This window comes from Meriones unguiculatus, chromosome 10 (genome assembly GCF_030254825.1).
Source record: "Meriones unguiculatus strain TT.TT164.6M chromosome 10, Bangor_MerUng_6.1, whole genome shotgun sequence".
Classification (NCBI taxonomy): domain Eukaryota; kingdom Metazoa; phylum Chordata; class Mammalia; order Rodentia; family Muridae; genus Meriones; species Meriones unguiculatus.
In genome coordinates, this window is record NC_083358.1 from 56,268,829 (window position 1) to 56,287,619 (window position 18,791).

Consider the following 18,791-nt stretch of genomic DNA (forward strand, 5'->3'; position numbering starts at 1 on the left):
GTCTTTGGTACACAGGAGAGCTTCTGATTTTTTTGAGTTGATTTTGTATCCTGCCACCTTGCTGAATGTGTTTATCAGCTGAAGGAGTTGAATTTTCAGGGTCGCTCATGTATACTATCATATCATCTGCAAATAGTGACACTTTGACCTCTTCCTTCCCAATTTGTATCCCCTTGATCTCCTTTAGTTGTCTTATTGCTCTGGCTAGGACTTCAAGTACTATGTTGAAGAGATATGGGGACAATGGGCAGCCTTGTCTTGTCCCTGATTTCAGTGGGATTGATTTAAGTTTCTCTCCATTTAGTTTAATGTTAGCTATAGGCTTGCTGTATATTGCCTTTACTATCTTTAGGTATGCGCCTTGTATCCCTGATCTCTCCAAGACTTTAAACATGAATGGGTGTTGGACTTTGTCAAATGCTTTTTCGGCATCTAAGGAGATGATCATGTGGCTTTTCTCCTTCAGTTTGTTTATGTGGTGGATTACATTGATGGATTTCCGTATGTTGAACCATCCTTGCATGCCTGGGATGAAGCCTACTTGGTCATGGTAGATGATATCTTTGATATGTGCTTGGATTCGGTTTGCAAGTATTTTATTGAGTATTTTTGCGTCAATGTTCATAAGAGAGATAGGTCTGAAGTTCTCTTTTTTTGTTGGATCTCTGTGTGGTTTAGGTATCAAGGTGACTGTGACTTCATAGAATGAGTTTGGTAGTGTTCCTTCTGTTTCTATTTTGTGGAATAGTTTGAGGAGAATTGGAGTTAGCACTTCTTTGAAGGTCTTGTACAATTCCGCGCTGAAGCCATCTGGCCCAAGGCTTTTTTTGGAGGGGAGACTGTTAATGACTACTTCAATTTCCTTAGGAGATATAGGGCTATTCAGTCTTTCTACCTGATCTTGACTTAGTTTTGGTAGATGGAATCTGTCAAGAAAATTATCCATTTCATTTAGATTTTCCAATTTTGTGGCATATAGGTTTTTGTAGTATGACCTACTAATTGTTTGGATTTCCTCAGTGTCTGTGGTTATGTCCCCATTTTCATTTCTGATTTTGCTGATTTGGATAGTTTCTCTCTGCTTTTTAGTTAGTTTGGCCTAGGGTTTGTCTATCTTGTTGATTTTCTCAAAGAACCAGCTTTTTGTTTCATTGATTCTTTGGATAGTTTTATTTGTTTCTAATTGATTGATTTCAGCCCTTAGTTTGATTATTTCCAGCTGTCTGCTCCTCTTGGGTGTATCTGCTTCTTTTTTTTTCTAGGGTTTTCAGTTGGGCCATTAAGTTGTTTGTATGTGATGTTACGAATTTCTTCTTGCAGGCACTTAGTGCTATAAATTTTCCTCTGAGCACTGCTTTCAATGTGTCCCATAAATTCGGGTATGTTGTGCCTTCATTTTCATTGAATTCTAGGAAGTCTTTAATTTCTGTCTTTATTTCTTCCTTAACCCAGCTGTCATTGAGTATTAAGTTGTTCACTTTCCATGTGCGTGTCGGCTTTTTGTTGTTTCTGTTGTTGTTGATGTCTAGCTTTAGTCCATGGTGGTCAGATAATATACAAGGGATTATTTCAATCCTTTTGTATCTGTTGAAGCTTGCTTTGTGAACCACTATATGGTCCATTTTGGAGAAGGTTCCATGTGGTGCTGAAAAGAAGGTGTACTCTTTTGAGTTTGGGTGAAACGATCTGTAGATGTCTATTAGGTCCATTTGATTTAGGGTCTCTGTGCTTTTATTTTCCTATTTTGTGTCTGTCTAGTTCATCTGTCCCTTGGTGAGAGTGGAGTGTTGAAGTCTCCCACTATTAAGGTATTAGGATCAATGTATGATTTAAGCTTTAATAATGTTTCATTTACGAATGTCAGTGCTCTTGTATTTGGGGCATAGATATTCAAAATTATAATGTCCTCTTGGTGGATTTTTCCTTTGATGAGAATATAGTGGCCCTCCTTATCTTTTTTGATTAACTTGGGTTGAAAGTCTATTTTATTAGATATTAGGATGGCTACTCCAGCTTGTTTTCTGGAACCATTTGCTTGAAAAACAGTTTTCCAGCCCTTTACTCTGAGGTAGTGTTTATCTTTGTTGCATAGGTGTGTTTCTTGGATGCAACAGAATGTTGCATCCTGTTTCCGTAACCATTCTGTTAGCCTGTGTCTTTTTATTGGTGAGTTGAGTCCATTGGTATTGATAGATAATAGTGACCAATGCATGTTAGTTCCTTTTGTAATGGAGTCGGTGATCTAACCATGTTTCCTTGCTTGTTTTCTTTTCACTTTTGTTGGGATATTATCTGTATGCCCTGTTTTCTTGGGTAAATTTGTTTTCATTGGATTGGAGTTTTCCTTCTAGTATCTTCTGTAGGGTTGGTTTGCTGTGTAGATATTGCGTAAATTTAGTTTTGTCATGGAAAATTTTGTTTTCTCCATCTATGTTGATTGAAAGCTTTGCAGGGTATAGTAGTCTGGGTTGACATTTGTGATCTCTTAGAGTCTCTATGATACTTGTCCAGGCCCTTCTGGCTTTCATAGTTTCTGATGAGAAGTCCGGTGTGATTCTGATAGGTCTACCTTCATATGTTACTTGGCCTTTTTCCCTTGCTGCTTTTAATATCTTTTCTTTGTTCTGTAGATGTAGTGTTTTGACTATGATATGATGTGATGTGTTTCTTTTCTGGTCTAGTCTATTTGGAATTCTGTAGGCCTCTTGTATATTTATGGACATCTCTTTAAGTTGGGGTAATTTTCTTCTATGATTTTCTTGAAAATATTTTCTGGACCTTGGAGCCTGGAGTCTTCTTTTTCATGAATTCCTATTATTCTTAGATTTTGTCTTTTCATAGTATCCTTGATTTCTTGGATATTTTGTGATTGGAACTTTTCTGATTTTACTTTTTCTTTGAGAGAAGTATGAATTTCTGCAAGTGTGTCTTCAGCTCCAGAGATTCTCTCTTCCATCTCTTGTATTCTGTTGGTGATGCTTACTTTTGCGGTTCCTGATCTTTTCTCCAAGTTCTCCAGCTCAAGGGTTTTCTCCTTTTGTGTTTTCTTTATTGATTCTAATTCTGTTTTCATGCCTTGCACCATTTCTTTCATGTGTTTGAATTTGGATTCCTGTATCTCTACGATGGCCCCTATTTCTTTGTTCATTTCCTTTTTATATGCCACTAATTTTTCCTCTACTTGTGTATCTATTTGTTTGGCTATGTTTGCCTGTGTTTCTTTAAGGATTTTGTCTATTTCTTCTTTCTTTAGCTCCAATTGACTGGCCATCTCTTTGAAAGACTTGTTCATTTCCTCCTTATGAGCCTCAAATAATTGGGCAAGCATGGCTTTAAAATCATTTTCCTGTGCTTCTGCTGGATTGGAGTATCCATCGATTTTGGGGTTTGCTGGTGAAGTCATGATATACTGATTTAGGTTGAAAGTGTTCTTTTGCCTACCCCTGGCCATTGACTTATCTGAAACCTTCCCTGTTTGTTTTTGTATTCTGCAGATCAGACTGGTACTGTCTTTCTCTGGCGTCTGGAGAGTTATTCAGGAAGCTGAGAACTCTCAGCGTGTGCTGAGGACTAGCTGTACCTGTGGGAGGAAAGTCCACAGGCGCAAACAGGGCAAATGCAAGCCTGCGTGCGCGCAGTGATGGCTAATGTTGAACCCTTGAGTGTGTGGGAGGAGCTCTGCACTGTATATGTCACAGGCTCTAGTGATGATCTCAGCGCAATTTCTGGCATTAACTGCCTTAACTCCTCAATTAGATCCACAGAGCAGGAACTTCAATGACCCTAGTGCCCCTCTGTTTCCCAAAGTGGGTATGTGGGTGGGAGGGGGTTCGATGCCTGGCTTTTGTTTTAGAAGGACCCAGGATCTGGGGATCTGCAGATTCTCAAGGGTGCACTCACTTACAGGCAGGTCACTTGGCAGAGATCGGATATCTGGGCTCTCTGCTCTCTGGTTTGGCCCTGCTTCTTTGATGAGCTCTGCCAGTTCTGTGCTGCTGTCACTGACAGGTTCTGAGGTCTTGCTGCAGCTGGAGAATTTCAGGGTGGTCACGTCAGTAGGGATCAGCATATCCAGGCTCTCTGTTCTTGGTTTGGCCCTAGTTAGTCTTAAACTGGAGGGCTGTTGTGCCCCGCCAGCTCAGTGCTGCTCTGCGCCAAGTCCCGCTGTATCTGGAGATCTGGTCGCTAGTCCTGATGCTTTCTGGGAAGTCCTGGGGTCTCTTCACTGTTCTCTCCAAGCTTAGGAGGCCCAGCGCCTGGTGTGTCTAGGCTGTATGGCGTTTCTGCCTGGTTTTGGTGAGTATATAGCATATTCTCTGTCACTGTGGAATTGGGCGGGCCGTACCATCAGTGATGGCGATCCTGCAGAGCTAGGATGGCGTCTAGCAGACTCGGGCCCTGGGAGGATGCTGCAGCCGCCAAGCGAATCTGGGACCCAGGGACACGTACTTCTGGCTTTTGCCTGCCTCTAACGGGCTTGGAGCTCTGCCTCAGTGGCTGTAGTCCCCAAGCAGTTAGGTCTGTGCGGAGAAAGATGAGTCCACTGTGCTGCTGTGCCGAGGAGGAAGGAGGTCTGGGGGAGGGGAGTGCCACGAGATCAAAGGATCATTTCTCCCCTAGGTTATCTCTATGAATAGTCTTTGGTTGGAGTATGAGTCTCTGGGAAGTTCCCTGAGTTCAATTTTTCTCGTTCTGTTGCTCTCCTTGTGCAGTTCCTGTCCTCTCCAGCTGTTGCTATTTCCCACTTCTTACATAAAATTCCATTCACTCTGCCCAACAGTTGCCCATCAGGCTCAGCATCTTCTTTGATAGTCTGCAGGGCAGAGGCTTTCAGAGGCCCTCTGTGGCAGGTTCCTAGGTTGTTTCCTGTTTCCTTCTTCTTCTGATGTCCATCTTCTTTGCCTTTCAGGATGGGGATTGAGCCTTTTAGTTAGGGTCCACTCTTTTGCTTAGTTTGTTTAGATTTACCGATTTTAGTGGGTTTATCCTATGTTTTATGTTTATATGAGTGAGTATATACCATGTGTGTCTTTTTGCTTCTGGGACAACTCACTCAGGATGATCCTTTCCAGGTCCCACCATTTACCTGCAAATTTCATGATTTCCTTATTTTTCATTGCTGAGTAATACTCCATTGTATAGATGTACCACAATTTCTGCATCCATTCTTCAGTTGAGGGGCATCTGGGTTGTTTCCAGCTTTTGCTTATTACAAATAAAGCTGCTACAAACATGGTTGAGCAAATGTCCTTTTTGTGTGCTTGAGCCTCTTTTGGATATACGCCTAGGAGTGGTATGGCTGGATCTTAAGGAAGCGCTATTCCTAGTTGTCTGAGAATGTGCCAGATTGATTTCCAGAGTGGTTGTACAAGTTTACATTCCCACCAGGAGTGGAGGAGGGTTCCCCTTTCTCCACAACCTCTCCAGCATGTGTTGTCACTTGAGTTTTTCATCTTGGCCATTCTGATGGTTGTAAGGTGGGATCTCAGGGTCATTTTGATTTACATTTCCCTAATGGCTAATGAGGTTGAACATTTCTTTAAATGCTTCTCTGCCATTCGATATTCCTCTACAGAGAGTTCTCTATTTAGCTCTGTTCCCCATTTTTTAAGTGGATTACTTGGTTTGCTGCTTTTCAGCTTCTTTAGTTCTTTATATATACTGGATATGTGTCTTCTGTCAGATAAAGGGTTGGTGAAGATTCTTTCCCAATCTGTAGGCAGTCACTTTGTTTTGATGACAGTGTCTTTTGCTTTACAGAAGCTTTTCAGTTTCATGAGGTCCCATTTATTGATTGTTGCTCTTAGAGCCTTTGCTGTTGGTGTTCTGTTCAGGAAGTTCTCTCCTGTACCAATGAGTTCTAGGGTATTCCCACTTTTCTTTTGAGCCGATTAAAGTGTCTGGTTTTATGTTGAGTTCTTTGATCCACTTGGACTTCAGTTTTGTGCGGGATGATAAGTATGGTTCTATTTTCATTTTTCTACATGTAGACATCCAGTTAGACCAGCGCCATTTATTGAAGATGCTATCTTTTTTCCGTTGTATGTTTTTGGCGTCTTTGTCAAAAATCAGGTGTCCATAAGTGTGTGGGTTTATTTCTGGGTCTTCTGTTCAGTTCCATTGATCCACCATTCTGTTTCTATGCAAGTACCATGCAGTTTTTATAATTGTTGCTCTATAATACAGTTTGAGATCAGGGATGGAGATACCTCCAGAAGATCTTTTATTGTAGAGGATTGTTTTAGCAATTCTGGGTTTCTTATTATTCCATATGAAGTTGAGAATTTTTCCATCCAGGTCTGTAAAGAATTGCGTTGGTATTTTGATGGGAATTGCATTGAATCTGTAGATTGCTTTTGGTAAGATAACCATTTTTACTATGTTAATCCTGCGAAGCCATGAGCATGGGAGATCTTTCCCTCTTCTCATATCTTCTTCTAATTCTTTCTTCAGAGACTTGAAATTTTTTTCATACAATTCTTTGACTTGCTTGGTTAGGGTTACACCAAGGTACTTTATGTCATTTGTGGCTATTATGAAGGGTGTTGTTTCCCTAATTTCTTTCTCAGCCCTTTTGTCTTTTGTATACAGGAGTGCTACTAATTTTTTTTTTGAGTTAATTTTGTATCCGGCCACTTTGCTGAAGCAGTTTATCAGCTGTAGGAGTTCCCTGGTAGAGTTTTTGGGGTCACTCATGTATACTATCATATATTGGATTTCCATGCATGTCTTTATTCCAAGTAAGTATAATTAGTACGTTTCTGGAAACCATTGTTTATTAATTTATAATACTCTAATTTTAAGAACTGAATGCTGTCTGGGTAATGGTGGCATATGCTTTTAGTCCCTAGACTCAGGAGGCAGAAGTAGGTAGATCTTGAGGCCAGCCTCATCTACAGAGTGAGTTCCAGGACAGCCAGGGCTGCACAAAGAAACCATTTCTCAAAAATACCAACCAACCAACCAACCAACCTACCTAACAAATGAAATGAAATTAAACAAAACAACAACCAAAGCAAAACAAAACAATCCCCCAAACAACAACAATAAAAAACAAACCCCTGAATCTCTCTCTGTGTTTTTTTAATTACACAATAGGCTTCAAGTTCCACTCATGATACACTAAATGGTGACACTGAATAAGTTCTCTCAAAAAGTGAAATATAATATGTTCTACATAACAATTATTCTGACTTTAAAGGTTAGTTGACCATAGCAATATGCCCACTCATATACAGATGCATAAATGTAAGGTAAAACAGTGTGTTTTTATCTCTCATACCACTCACAGGACTTTGGACATTTATACAAAATGCCAGTAATTGTGAATTCAATGATTTTGCAATTACATTGAAAGCATTTCATTAACTAGTCTTTATTTTCATTAAAGTTGAATTTTTGTTGTTGTTATTATTATTCCTACTTCTGGCTATATACCTTTCAAAAACTCGAACCCACTTTGATACTAATGTGTAAAATGGAGGAAAGATCAGCTCTGTTTGAGAATGGCTCTGAATACTACATTAATGGATATAAGTAAAAGTACAATGGTAATCATCATAGAAATGATGAATTAGATATTAACATCAAGTTATTTGGAAAATACACTTGATAAATCACTCTGTGCTGGGCAGTATCTATTGCATTAAAGGCTTTCGTAATTTCTAAATTTTATATGAAATGCCAGTGTTGATAGCAGACAAGGGAGCTTGCTAAACAACTTTCTTTACCAAAATTAATGCTTATAATTTCAAGAGATATGTGGTCTACTATCAAGGTGATTACAAAGCTTTAATGATATTAGGATTAAAGCACACCAGGTCACAAAGGGAAGCATAAAAGACGGATGTAGAGCAGCTTGGGTCATGTAAGCCGAAAGGTGACCTCACACAGCAGTGGGAATGCGCATACTGACTGAGATAGGACAAAGGAACACTCCTAGGAAAATGTGAGCAATACAAATAACATGTTATAAGCATTTTCCATCTGATGTAACAGAACCCACTGACACATTACTAGATTAGATTATGAAATAGGGTAGGTGCCAATTTTGTGCTGGTTAAAGGAACTGAAGGAGCCTTTTCTAGAAGAATCTGGGAATAAAAAAAAAAAGCAAATATTTTGGAGTTCCTTTACACAAAGATAATCAATGAACAAATTAATGCACTGTTTGCATAGTCACCTAACAGAGGTGAAACATAATTTTCCAAGTTTACAGAGGCCTAGTTCTGTGGCCACCTGACTTGCTTTCTTTTCTCAGCACTGTAGAAAAATACTTGGCAGAGTATTTTGACCCACAATTTAAGGAGATGCATTTGGGAACAGTAAAAGTGTTTTTATAGATGAAGTTTGTGTTGGTAAGATTAATTGAAAAGTTTAGCTTTTAGTTATTCTGTATTTTTCATTTTACCTTTCTAATGATTTGAACCTATTATATTGTACAATTCTATAGTTCACAGAGAATGGGAAAGTTTAAAAAACTGTTTTTCACTGACTAAGCTAGTATCTAAAAGTCTTCCATACTTCAGCATAAATATATGAGTCATTGCTTGATAAATATGAAAGTGAATACAATATAACATGAAAATGCAGTAGATCAGAGGAACTCAGTGGCATAGTGCTCACTGAGAAAATATGTGTGTATCAATGAATTTTAACCTTTCCAAATAGTGGAATGACTGATACTTCTTTTAGGAGACTGACATGTACACTTAACATTAGAAACTGATAAGAATATCAAAATTAAACTCTAAGCAACATGAGTACTAAACACATAATTACATAGCACACCCACAAAATTAATATAAAAAAACTATGAACTGCATTCTTGAAAGATTTTTATAATTCACCTCAAAGAAATGGAACCATGTAGTGTCAGATTTTTAAAATGCCACTAACATAGATTACAAAAATAATACATGTAGTGTTAAAAAATAGTAATTCAATAGAACTTCCCATTCTAATAAAACAGCATGCTGTAATTCTAGCAATAATACAGGCAATCTTCCTAAGCCAGTAATAAAATCCTACCAAAATCTGTTATTGTATCATAGTCAACCTAGAAATGTCAAAAGAATGAAATGCTTAGAGGAAAATGAGGAAGCCTGCTACAAGACATCCACACAGTGTATGTTTAAGCATAACTAGATTTGTGTTTGTGTACATGAGAGTGTGTGTGTACCATCTATGTATCTATAGATTCATATATATACAGTATATTTATAAATATAACTAAATATGTGAATATAAAATACTTAATAGCATACAAATTTAAAATATCAAACTACAAAACTTCAGAAAGATGATATTTCCACAGGTAACACAATTTGCCACAATAGAATCAATTTATCCTGTAGTTGAACTGTATTAATGAAAATATATCAAAATTCAAGGATAAAATAAAATTATAAATAAAATATTTATAATTATACATAATATATAACAACTAATAAAATTATCCTTCATTATATTTTGTTTTAAATATTTTTCTCAATAACATTGATAAATCATAATTTTATATATTAATTACTTCAACATATGATGATAAAAATAACATAGATTGGGAGGCAGAGCAGTATATTATCATTCACCAAAACTCTTGGATGGAAAAACCAAAGTGAAAGCAATGACTGGAGTCTGGAAAACTAGCTCCAGGATAAAAAAAAAAAAAAACACTTGCTGCTCTTCCGGAGGACATGGTTTTGGTTTCCAGCACCCAAAAGGTGCTATCAGAACCTGCCATTCACAGCTGTCTGCAACTGTATGTCCAAAGGATCTGATGCCTCTTCTGGCCTCCCTGAATTACAGGTACAGTGTACCTACATACATTAAGCAAAACTCTCATACACAAACTTCTGCATCAGAGCCTCTGGTAACATTGGAGAAGAGAGAGCTGAAAGATTATGAGAACCAGAGGACCAAGAAATCTCCTGTGGGACTCTCTGAGAGGGAAGCTATACCCATGATACCTGAACAGAATGGCTACCTACAGAATGCATAAACCATGATAATATCAGGAGATTTTCTAACTCAGAAGGAGAAAGACCCATTGGACCCCATACCTACAGAAAGAACTACAAGCAATTAATTGCTGAGAAGAGAATTAGTCTCTCCCAGGAATGAAATCCGTAATTGGTTATACAATACAAAGTAGTCAGTCCTGAAGTGCCTGTACACAGACTACACTAAACAGACTCAGCAGGTTGTAGTTATATCTCTATATGTATATAAAACAACAATAATGGAAGAAAAAAGACCACCATTGGAAGGGGCCATGGAGGTTGAAAGGAGAGAACTTGGAGAAAACTGGAGTGAGAAAAGTGATATAGTTAGATTTGCATTAATTTTTTTAGAAAGCAAGAGAAAATTTTAAAAAGAAACATTCATAGTTTAACTTTTTTGAGGACAGTTTGTTTCCGACATTGTAAATGGTAAACTACTTGACATCTCTCCACAAGGCTTATCCAGAAACAGGGCATCACTCTGTTGTTTCTTATCATAAGGACAGTAAGACAGTAACCTATCTATCCGCTAATTTCTTCTCAAAGGTCCAACCTCTAAATATTGTGATGGTAGAAATCAACCTTCAACCCCTGATTGGTTAGAAAACAAATACTCAAACTATAGCATTGAATATTCACAAGTCATTAGCAAATATTAACATCCTTTTCTATTCTGCATTTTATATTTATGAAAAACATTGTTTTAATGGAATTCATGGCAGCTCAGTCTTCAAGTGGGTTCCCTAGTAAAGGGAACAGGGACTGTCTCTGACATGAACTCAGGGGCCGGTTCTTTGATCACCTCCCTCTGAGGGGGAGAGCAGCCTTACCAGGCTACAGAGGAAGACAATGTAGCCAGTCCTGATGAAACCTGATGGGCTAGGGTCAGAGGGAAGGAGAGAAGAACATCCCCTATCAGTGGACTGGGGTAGGGGCATGGGAGGAGATGAGGGAGGGTGGGTGAAATTGGGAGGGAATGAGGAAGGGGACCACAGCTGGGTTACAAAATGAATAAACTGTAATTAATAAATAAAAAAGAAAAAAAGGACATCAAGGTGGGAAAGGGACATGTGTGAGAGATTCAGAAGAAGCTGAAGGATGTGATAGGAGCTGGACATGATCATATGTCATTCTATACATATGTAAAACTTCCAAAAATAATTAAAATAATGAACTGTAGGCAGCAAAGGGGTTTGGAGAGTGTGAAAAATGGTCTGTTGCAAGATAGAGTATGCCAACTACTCATTCAGTATCAAACGGTCGTTCTGAAAACATGCTTACAAGTGACAACATAGAGACTGAGCAGGTGACAGAAATTAGTGAATAAAGTAGCCCTTAATCTGAAAAGAGTAAGGAGGGGGTATTTGAATGTTTGGAGGGAGAAAACAGAAGTGAGAAATGATATATAATATTGTAATCTCAGAAAATTTCTAACGTGGAAAATTGAAGTTAAATATCTAGAGTTTGTGTGTATGAGAAGTTACCTTAGTTTATTTCTATTTTTTTTCTTAAAGATTTATTTATTTATTATGTATACACAAGATCTCCTTATAGGTGGCTGTGAGCCACCATGTGGTTGCTGACAATCTAACTTAGGACCTTTGGAAGAACAGTGAGTGCTCTTAACCTCTGAGACATCTCTCCAGCCCCCTACCTTAGTTTCTTAAGAGGCATGATTGTCACTAGAGAATGTAAAAATTGAAGAAATTGTAAGTAGTATTTTTTAATGTTTTTTTTAATTTATTTATTTTTTAAATTAATCACAGGTTATTTACTCTGTATCCCAGCCGTATCCTTCCTTCCCTCCCAATCCCACCCACCCTCCTTCATCTTCTCCCTGCTGATTTCCAAGTCCACTGATAAGGGAGGTCCTCCTCCCATTCCATCTAACCCTAGCTTATCAAGTCTCTTCAGGACTGGTTGCAATGTCCTCTTCTGTGGCCTAGCAAGGCTGCTCCTAGGGGGCAGAGGGTAGAAGAGCTTGCCACTGAGTTCATGTCAGGAATAGTCCCTGTTCCCCTTATTAGAGAACCCATTTGGACACTGAGATATCATGGGCTATATCAGAGCAGGGGTTCTAAATTATATACATACATGGTCCTTGGTTGGAGAAACAGTCTCATGAAAGATCCCTGTGCCCTGATATATTTGGTCCTTGTGGCTCTCCTGTACTCTCCAGGTCTTACTAACTCCCCCTTCTTTCATATGATTCCCTGCACCCTGTTGAAGGTTTGGATATGTCTTAATATCTGCTTTGATGCACTGCTAAGTAGAGTCTTTCAGAGTCCCTGTACTGTAGGCTCCTGTCCTGTTACTTGTTTTCTGCCACATCCAATGTCCATCCCATTTGTTTTTCTAAGTGAGGATTGGTCATCTTACCCCGAGTCCTCATTCATGTTTATCTTCTTTAGGTGTATAGATTTTAGTATATTTATCGTATCTTATAGGTCTATACAAGTGAGTATATACCATGTGTGTCTTTCTGCTTTTGGGATACCTCACTCAGGATGATAGATTCTAGGTCCCACCATTTGCCTCCAAATTTCATGATTTTCTCATTTTTAATTGCTTAGTTGTATTCAATTGTGTAAAAGTACCACCATTTCTGAATCCATTCCTTAACTGAGGGACATCTGGGTTGTTTCCAGGTTCTGTCTATTACGAATAAAGCTGCTATAAACATGGTTGAGCAAATGTCTTTGTTGTGCACTTGAGCATCTTTTGGATATATGCCTAGGAGTGGTATAGCTGGATCTTGAGGAAGCACTATTCCTAGTTGTCTGAGAAAGGGCCAGATTGATTTCCAAAGTGGAAAAGTTTGCATTCCCACCAGAAATGTAAGAGTGTTCCCCTTTCTCCACATCCTCTCCAGCATGTGTTGTCGCTTGAATTTTTGATCTTAGCCATTCTGATGGCTATAAGGTGACATCTCAGAGTCATTTTGATTTGCATTTCCCTGATGGTTAATGATGTTGAGCATTTCTTTAAGTGTTTCTGTGCCATTCTACAATTTTCTACAGAGAGTTCTCTGTTTTACTCTGTGCCCAATTTTTTTTTTTTTTTACTTTATTAATCAATGTAATTTTTTTTTCAATGCAGTTTATTCAGGAACTTTGAACAATCATCTGACCCTGGGGAAAGCCAGCCCACAGCTTAAATAGCCTCTGGGTAGCCAACCCCAGCGTGCCACGTGGGCAATGCAGATAGGTCCACATACATGGAAGCAAGCCAGATCCTCAGCCTTAGCCAAATGTGGAATTGTTCGTGACAGAGAGCACTCACCATCGGGAAGGTGGAAGGCAGAAACCAGCTCCATCTTTAAGGCACAGCATTCCACAGCTCTCTACAGTTCCCCCTTTTTGTTTTAGACGCACCAGGCAAGAGTAGAGGTCTGATCTCTGATATTAGAAATAAATTGGGATTTTGTACCAATGTTCATTTAGTTGTCATCCACCCAAAGAGCATCAGACCCGACCGATACCTTTTTCTCAGAGGTGGGACCTGGGGCATCAACCCGCATGCAATCAGACATGCTCTTCTCTGGGTCCAAAGCTGCTGACCCTGAGTGCAGTGCTTAGCCTCGCATCCTGAGCGTAACATTTTAGCTTTTTATGGTAGCCAACCATGCTTGGGGAGACTGTCCTGCTTCAATGGCTGTAAAGGCCTGAATGGTCATGGCTGCATCACGCTGTTGTGAGACTCTAATCTTGCATATATACCACAGGCAAACCAAGGAGACCAACACCAGAAGGCCTGCTAATGCTCCCATGCCCGCCCATTCCTTCAGATGATTCATGGCTGCAGCAATCCATGATGATAATCCTGTGGCTAGTCCTGTGTCCACTCTGGTAGAATTTACTGTGACAATGGCCACTCTCAGCTGCTCCATCATAGTATCGAATTCTCCAGTCCAATTTCCTAAAATATAGCTCGACAATTGTTTAGACAGATTTGCAGCATAGGAAAAATTCTCATGTTATATGCTAGTGACTCAAAGTCCAGCATATTTTCATTGACAGCCAAGTTGAGCGATTTGCCATAGGGTATCAATTTGCTCCTGCACGAGGTCAATCCTCTGAGTGAACACCATCAAGCTTCCTTTTAGTTGAGCATTAATTCCTTTTTGTACAACTAGGGCATGAGCTACATTGGCTAAATGATTATTCAGGGTCTGAGCAGTCTGCCCAGTATGACTCATGGCTAATGCCCCGGTGGTAACTCCAACAGCCGCCAATGAGATGGCAGTAACAATGGTGGCTGTAGTTCCAAGATCCCTTTTCTGTCTGAAGAGAGTCATAGCGTGAGGGGCATCAATGGGCACAGGCACCCAGTGAGGCATGCGAGTAACCAGGGCATACCTAAATTCACTAGCATTCCAGCATTGGGCAAAAAAGCAAGTATCATTACTTCTGTGCCCCATTTTTAAAGCTGATTCTGAGAAAGTGAAGAAAAGGAAAAAAATTAATGTTGAAATAAAGATGTGCTGCTCCAGTTTCAGGGTTTATTCTCAGTATAAGAAATGTAAATCAGAGTGGAATTTCCTCTGAGAAGAACAAATGAACTAAAGAAAGAGGAGTAGAAACAAAAAGTGTCAATCCATAGCCTCTGAGTGTTTTTCTTAGTGTCCTGAGAGATGAACTGGAGAGGAGTAGTCTGTGGCTGTTGCTGTGACATCTGCTACCCAGACTGAACCAAATAAAATTCTGCTGTATTACTGTATTCTTTCTAGTATTAAATAGCACAATGTGATCAAACAGAGCTCTGCCATATAAAATACTGGAACATCTTTATGCCCTCAAAACAGATAAAATTTCTCCAATGGCAGACCAAAAGCACAAATCAAAGAAGACATTTTATGAATTTAGACAATATTACAGGCAAAGCTTTATACTAAATGAGATAATTCATTGCCAATCTGAGAGCTAAGGTGAAGGTCCGAATGGCCACAGCACAGAATGTTCATCTGGACTGGGTACAGGTAAAGGTAGTGACTATTCTTGCAATTATGTATAAAAAAAAGAGAATTATGCTTAAAATGCACAAAACTATGTAAACCATAACTCCAAGAAATGAAATCCTGAATAACCAAAAAAAATAAGGATGTGGAATGGTGGAGGAAGCTGGATTTCCTTTAAAGATTGGTGGGACCCATGATGCAAAGGCTTCAGTCACTCTGGGGGAAGGCATGGTGTCATGCCTAAATTTCCCTGCAGAGAGAGGCCTTATTTTCTGGTAGCATAAGTACATAATAAAGCTCTCAGCTAGAAGCTGCCTTTAGGGAAATTTTAGAATTCATCCACTGAAAAGGTTTGCTTCTTCCAAGGTCATACTCAGAAACTAGTGGGCTGAAGGAGGCAGGTGTAAACTCTTGTATCCTTTCTTCCAACTCAGCCAATGATGGGTGAATGTGGGTTCATATCTTAGCATCAGATACCTAAGGTTGCTGTTCCATCTAATCAGCCCCCCAGTCCTGTTTCATTGTATCTGCTCACGTGAAGGTTGAGCCTCAGAACTGTGTGAGTGTGAGTGAGGATCAACATTTGCTTTGTGAGAACCCAACCTGTGCCAACATGTCCAAGCAGATGATAGAATGGGCTTTACATTCACTGTTAGTCATCTTCCTTGTGAAGAAACCCTAAGGGTCTCTTCGGTAATATATGAACCCTGTTTCATCATCTGCAGCCCAAAAGCCTAGGAAAACAAAGACCAAATATGTAGTTTAATTGTAAAACAAAAAATGAACATCTCCCAAAATATTGTACATAGTCTCAAAATTAGCAGGTTTACTAGGTAAGATTAGGAATCTACCTGAAAAAAAAAAATAGTACATTAGGCATGAAACTTCAAAAGTCCTAAAATTATTTGAACGTCATATTATACTCAACTTGTAGAATTGGTCCCCTTCTTATTGTTAAATTTTAGCACCCAGGAAATAAGTTGCAAAAGCCATGTGCTCATTAGACTACATCTCTTAATCTTTGTCCTCAATTCTCCTGCTATGCCTGACGTCAACAGTGAGGCTAAGCAAAAAACACACTAAAGGAGGGATAAATGCACGGCAGAAGCCATAGGCAACACAATATGCAATGCATAGCCAGAGCCTACTTATGCGTAAATATGTAACATAAGCAAATACAAGTAACAGGAAAAGGGCTACATTTACAAGAAAAAATAATAGCCAAACATTCATGGGTCCTCATTAGGGGTTCGCTACTGTTTTGTGCTATAATCCACATTTGTATAAATTATAATATCATAATGTTATCATATGCTTACAAGAAATTCAGGAAAGAGCATGTCTTTAAAAATTCAATGCTATAATTTTTGGGCTTATGGAATCCAATGACATGACAAGATTTATTTACAAATATTTTTTACCTAAGCACGCACACACAAAAAAAATCTATATATGTCTTAGAAACATCCAGACTTCTTATTTCTTATGGTAAAGTGAAACAAAAGACAGAACAAAAAGAAATCAAGATTGTAGTATGCATTACCTACCAAGAATGTGTAGTTTTGTGATGACAAGTGGGACTAATATGTATGCTTTGTCAGTCACATGAATGTTATTGCTGATTCGGGGGAATGTCTGCCAACACGGTTGAAGGACTAATCTGCCCCAAATATCTGCACAAGGTGGTAGCATGTGGCCAGATACAAACACACCACATTGCAGCTCCGGCTTCCACTCAACACACAGGCAAATGCACAATAAAACAACAAGCAATCATTAAATAAATTCCTTTAATAATTTCAGTTTAGGGCCGGAGAGCTATCCCAATGCTTAAGAGCATGTGCTGTTCTTGCAGAAGATGCAGGTCCCATTGCAAGCATTCATGACAGGACTCACTGTCACCCAGACGCCCAACTCACTGATACTCAGAGCAAAGAACATTGCTGAACAAATAAGAAAACACTGTTTGTGGTGCCAGGGCCCACATAAAAAGTTTTGTGTGTGCTTATAACCCCAAACACAGGAGAGGGGCGGAGCCAAGATGGCGACTAGCACACACAGTTTCTGAGCAGTGGGATACCTGATCTTCTGAGTTGGAGAATGAAAGGACTCCCAACCCAGGAAAACCACAGCGAGGCTTTCTGAACAACAGGGAACATCGCAGGAGGTGAAAACTTTGGCCTCCGGTCACCCGGAGATTGCTTGGGGAGGGAGAGAAAAGATCCTTTGTTCTTGCTGCACTCCCTTCCCCCAGACCTCCTTCCTCCTCGGCACAGCGGCACAGCGGACTCATCTTTCTCAGCGCAGACCTAACTGCCTGGGGTATACAACCGCTGAGACGGAGCCCCAACCACTTTAGCGGCAGACAAAAGCCATCAGTACGTACCCCGGAGTCCCAGATTCGCGCAGCGGCTGCACCATCCTCCCAGGGCGCGAATCTGCTAGACACCATACTAGCTCCACAGGATCGCCATCACTGACGTACGACCCGCCCAATCCCACAGTGACAGAGAATACGCTATATACTCACCGAAACCAGACAGAAACGTCATACAGCCTGGACACACCAGGCGCTGGGCCTCCCAAGCTTGGAGAGCACAACGAAGAGATCCCAGGACTTCCCAGAAAGCATTGGGACTAGCAAGCCAGTCTCCAGTTACAGCAGGACGTGGCAGCGGAGCAGTACTGAACTGGCGGGGCACCACAGCCCTCCAGTTTAAGACTAACCAGGGCCAAACCAGAGAACAGAGAGCCTGATTACCCCATCCCTGCTGAAGTGACCACCCTGAAATCTCCAGCTGCAGCAAGACCTCAGAACCTGGCAGTGACAGCAGCACAGAACTGGCGGAACACATCAAAGAAGCAGGGCCAAACCAGAGAGCAGAGAGCCCCGGATACCACGATCTCGGCCAAGAGACCTGCCTGTAAGTGAGTGCACCCTTGAGAATCTGCAGTTCCCCAGATCCTGGGTCCTTCTAAATCAGAAGCCAGGCATCGAACCCCCCTCCCACCCACATACCCACTTTGGGAAACAGAGGGGCACTAGGGACATTGAAGTTCCTGCCCTGTGGGCCTGATTGAGGAGCTAAGACAGTTAATACCAGAAATTGCGCTGCGATCATCATTAGCGCCTGCGACATATACAGTACAGAGCCCCTCCCACACACTCAAGGGTTCAACATTAGCCATCACTCTGTCCCTCGAGAAACTCATCCACGCACACTTACACACACACACACACACACACACACACGCTTGCATTTGCCCCGTTTGCGCCTGCGTACTTTCCTCCCACAGGTACAGCTAGTCCTCAGCACACGCTGAGAGTGCTCAGCTTCCTAAAGAACTCTCCAGACACCAGAGAGAGACAGCACCAGTCTGATCTGCAGAATCCAAAACAAACAGGGAAGGTTTCAGATAAGCCAATGGCCAGAGGTAGGCGAAAGAACACTTCCAACATAAATCAGGACATCATGACTTCACCAGCAAACCCCAAAATCGATGGATACACCAATTCAGCAGAAGCACAGGAAAATGATTTTAAAGCCATGCTTGCCCAATTATTTGAGGCTCATAAGGAGGAAATGAACAAGTCTTTCAAAGAGATGGCCAGTCAATTGGAGGCAAAGAAAGAAGAAATAGACAATATCCTTAAAGAAACACAGGCAAACATAGCCAAACAAATAGATACACAAGTAGAGGAAAAATTAGTGGCATATAAGAAGGAAATGAAAAAAGAAATAGAGGCCATCGTAGAGAGACAGGAATCCAAATTCAAACACATGAAAGAAATGGTGCAAGGCATGAAAACAGAATTAGAATCAATAAAGAAA